This window comes from Scyliorhinus torazame, chromosome 3 (genome assembly GCF_047496885.1).
Source record: "Scyliorhinus torazame isolate Kashiwa2021f chromosome 3, sScyTor2.1, whole genome shotgun sequence".
Classification (NCBI taxonomy): Eukaryota; Metazoa; Chordata; class Chondrichthyes; order Carcharhiniformes; family Scyliorhinidae; genus Scyliorhinus; species Scyliorhinus torazame.
Genome location: NC_092709.1, coordinates 229,190,601 through 229,195,307, shown reverse-complemented (window position 1 = coordinate 229,195,307; position 4,707 = coordinate 229,190,601).

Sequence of the window (4,707 nt, the reverse complement as noted above, 5' to 3'; positions counted from 1 at the left end):
ACAGGAACAAGGAGGGAGTGGGCAGCAAGGGAAGAAGCCAGAGAAATATCAGGAGAGTACCCAAGGAAAGATTGAAGAGAGGGCCAGAGCCCCCCCGCACCCCCCCCCCCCCCCCCCCCCCCCACACACCCACACACACAAAGCCATAGGAACAAAAACAGGATGAAAGATAGATTAGAACATCTACGGCGGATGAAAGGGTCTTAGATGGAGCCCGAACAACAGGAAAGGGCAGGAAGGAATTTGGGGGGGGGGGGGGGGAAGAGAAGAGCCCCTAACAAAGAAAAGAAAAACATGTTAATTGTAAATGATAACGATTTCAATCATCTCCTGTGTAGTGTACAAATATAACATTAAATTAAAAAAATATTTATTAAAAAGAAATTAATGTTGAATTGAATTATTTGTTAAATGCATTCAAAGTTGCTACTACTCCACATGTCAAGTTAACTTGGGATTACTGTGCGGCATGGTGGCGCAGTGGTTAGCACTGCTGCCTCACAGCACCGAGGACCCAGGTTTGATCCTGACCCCGGGTCACGGTCCGTGTGGAGTTTGCACATTCTCCCCAGTCTGTGTGGGTGTCACCCCCACAACCCAAAGATGTGCAGGGTAGGTGGATTGGCCACTCTAAATTGCATTGCCCTTAATTGGAAAAAAAAAAGAATTGGGTACTCTAAATTTATATTTTTAAAAAGCAACTTGGGATTCCCGGGTACAGAGCATCGCACGATTACAGCACAGAGGGAGGCCATTTGGCCAGTTAGGCAATTGGCCGTCGCTATGATGCTAGTCTCCGCTTTGTTTAACAAAGTATCTGTTTCACTGGACACAAGACGAATCTGCATCTCAAGTCCTCAGTGCAGCTAAATCCCTATGTTTCTTTTTTTATCTTCCAGCAGATTCAGTTGTGAAATCCTGGCCTGTTTGTGTCTCTGACCCTTTCTTCCTTATTACAAAATGATCCATCTTCAGTTCTTCACAGTCCTGTTGCTTGCTTGCAGGCAGCTACAAAATGGAGGAATGTCTCCTCTGTGATTTTCCATCCAAAGCACAGATGTACAGGACACATGACATCAGTGTGCGTGTTGGGCGCGTGACCTTCTCTCTGCTGCCACTTCTGGCGTAAAGACTCTAGTGTTGTATTTGAAGGTCGGTCGCGACTGGCATTATCAACTTAAAAGCCAGTTGCAGCCGGCATTCTTTTTTTTTTACTTCATTTAGAATAACTGATTTTTCTAAGTTTATGACATTTTACTACTGGAAATTAAAGCAATTTCAGTTGAACAGGCGCATCCTTACATTGACACACAAATTTTGTTTTCAATATATTCCAATTTCTTTAGGCATTTAAACAAGCGTAGAAAAAAGTACAATCATATTTTTACTTTGCAAACTATCAGCAGGATTCTCCATCCAGTGAGGCCAGAATCTTGAAGCGCGATCGAGCGGAGCATTGCACGCAAGGTGAAAATTGCGGCTGGCGTGGGCGCCCGACAGAATGCTATGCCCTGGTGCCTCAACAGCGGTGTTAATGTGCTCTATTCCACACATACAGTAAAAGCCGTTGGCATATCATTAACAGGCCTGACCTGGTATTCTCCGGGGCACCCGCGATGTTCCACATCTGCCAGGAGGAATTATTGATGGCGAGCTTCACTTGTGGTTTTAAAAATCGGGAAACAGGCGCCATGGCTGCTGAGGGAGAGGAGATAGGACATGCTCCCAAAGGTGTGACTGTGGGCTGGCTAAGGAGGGCCAGAGTTGAGGGGGAGTAGCAGGCAGTGATGGAAGGTGACCAGGGGATTGACACTGGGGTTGGTCTGCCGCCACCCCCTGGAGATCAGGGTGTTCAGGCACGGACAGCCACTGCCTGCACGGTCGTCATCTTGCTGCGCATCCCACTGATTGCTGGCCGTGGCCCATATTTGCGCAGAGTGACACCAGCTGCAAGGGCGTACCCACCACACCCCACAACCGGACACCACACGCTGGCAGGGCAGCACGCAGCCAGATAAGGGGGATGCCCACAGTTGCCCCTACAGGAGGACTCTGGATGGGAGTCGCAGTGTGTTCCACCGGCATGGGTAACACCAGCCACAGATAACCCTGCCAGCAGGGCGGGCGCCAGGGCCAGAGGCCCCCGCAGTGCCAGAGTGCAGTGCACAATCCCAGGAGGAACAGGGATGAGGGAGATGATCATGCGGGGGCAGGAGCTGCAGTGCAAGCTGTTGCCACTGTGTAGCCCGGTGGACCTGGTTGGACATAGAGGTATGCTCCAAGCTAACATATCTGCCTTCCACCCCATAGACAATGGACTAGAACCCAACCAGGAATGTTGGCCTTCAGTCTGGCCGCCGCAGCCTTGGGGGATGTACTGAGGCTGTATGAGCAGGAGCTGCTCAAGGAGGACCCTGCAGACCAGGAGCCTGTCCCAGAGAACATGATCCAGCCCATGGAAATGGAGAGCCAACCACCCAGCAGGCTGTGTGTGTGAAGGAGGCACCATGAGGCCTCGTGTGTACAGGCAACGCCGGTCATTCGAGAACCTGCCAAAGACTCCGGCTGAGCAGGGGGACTGTACGGCATATCTGTCAGATCAAGGCACACCTGAAAACGCTGGGGTATGTGGGAGGACACTCCCAGATGCCACCCACCCACACCCAGTGGCGTCAAGGTGATGGTCGCCCTGAACATTTACACCAAGGAGCCCTTCCAGGTGGCGAATGGGGATCTGTCTGGGACAGCACGGTAGCATTGTGGATAGCACAAATGCTTCACAGCTCCAGGGTCCCAGGTTCGATTCCGGCTTGGGTCACTGTCTGTGCGGAGTCTGCACATCCTCCCCGTGTGTGCGTGGGTTTCCTCCAAAATTGCCCTTTGTGTAGGGTGGGGTTACTGGGTTATGGGGATAGGGTGGAGGTGTGGATCTTGGGTAGGGTGCTCTTTCCAAGAGCCGGTGCAGACTCAATGGGCCAAATGGCCTCCTTCTGCACTGTAAATTCTATGATAATCTCACAGACCTGTGCACAGGAGTATCTGTGCCAACACAGAGGCCCTATATGCCACTCAGCACAATATATCAAGTTCAATGTGGACAAGCCCACCAGAATACCCGGGCAGCGGGGTGCACCGGGATGCCACAGGTGCAGGGGGTGATCGATGCAATTCATGTTGACCTACGAGCGGGCCGGTCTTCACGGATTGAAGGGGGTTCCACTCAATGAACGTGGAGCTGGTGTGTAACCATGAGTTGCACATTATGCACCCGATACCCAAGCATTGTGCACAATGCCTTCATCCTGGCACACTCGACGGTTCCTGACACCGAGGCACATCCCCCGGTAAAGGGTTGGCTCTTGGGTGATAGTTGTGGTTGATGACAGCAGGCCACAGCCCAATGCAGAGATCGGCTACAGTGACAAGGGGTGTGATTGAGATATGCTTAGGCATCCTGAAGATATGGTTCAGGTGCCTGGACCGCTCTGGAGGGGCCCTCCAGTACAGCACTCGGAGTCTCCCACATCATGGTTGCCAGCTGTGTCCTCTACAACATTATGCAGCAGAGGAGGATGAACACCAGGCCTTGTCCTGATAAGGATGCGGAGGGGATCCAGGATGGGAAACCTACACCAATCAGCACCCCCCCCGTCCACTGCAACACACTCCTTGATTTCTATGAGCGAGTGCGGGCCCTGGGCTGGCAGTAACATGGGGCTTGGTCCATGGGATAGAGGATGATATGACCCACTCTGCAATGAGCTCTGGTGCCCCACATCGTGTGACAACTGACTCCTGCCCAGTCACACTGCCCACCATTCACCTGGGTGATCCCTGCATGCAAGCTGACCATTCCATCACACAGTTCCATCAAATCCCTGGCGTGGGGAGAGGTCTAGCTATCTGGCTGCTTTCCCTTCTCTCATTGAAAACGTTGTAACACAACAGGGCCCATGCTTCAATATCCTTTAAGGGGAAGATGGTGGCATAGTGGTATTGTCACTGCACTAGCAATCCAGAGACCTCGGATAGAGCTCTGGAGAAGAGGTTCAAATCTCACAGCAGATCGTGAAATGGAATTAAATTGTAATAAAAACTCATCTTCTTCCCCGAGATGTTTTAAGGAATGAAATCTACCTGGTCTGGCCTACATTTGATTCCAGGCATACAGTAATATAGCTGACTCTTAAACACCCTCTGAAGTGGCGTAGCATCCAAGGACAATTAGGGATGGTGAAATGTTGGTTGAGTCAACAATGTCCACATGTAAGAATTTTTAAAACCTTTCTTTCCCTCTTTCCTCCCTCCCCCCCCCCCCCCCCCCCTCATAAGGTCAAGTCTCATTTGATGGCAAAAGCTCTTGAGCACTAATGAAGGCTCACCTGATTACAAATTCCCACCATGTTTTGATCAGCCACATCTACAGGAATCAGAAATTCCTAGGTAGGTCACAAGCGAAACCCGTACCGCCAGTTATCAACTAGCATTTTGTGCAATAATAGAAAATACAGAGAATATTCAGCAGGTCGGACAGCAACTGTGCATTGAATTGCTCACATTTCAAATAGTCTTTCCTGAAATGTTTCTTTCTTGACAAGGCGCTGCCAGACTGGCTTAGTATTTCCTGCATATTTTTTAAATTCACAATATTAGCACATGTTGTATGATGAAGCAGATTTAGTGCAACCATCAGTAAATAGCTACTAA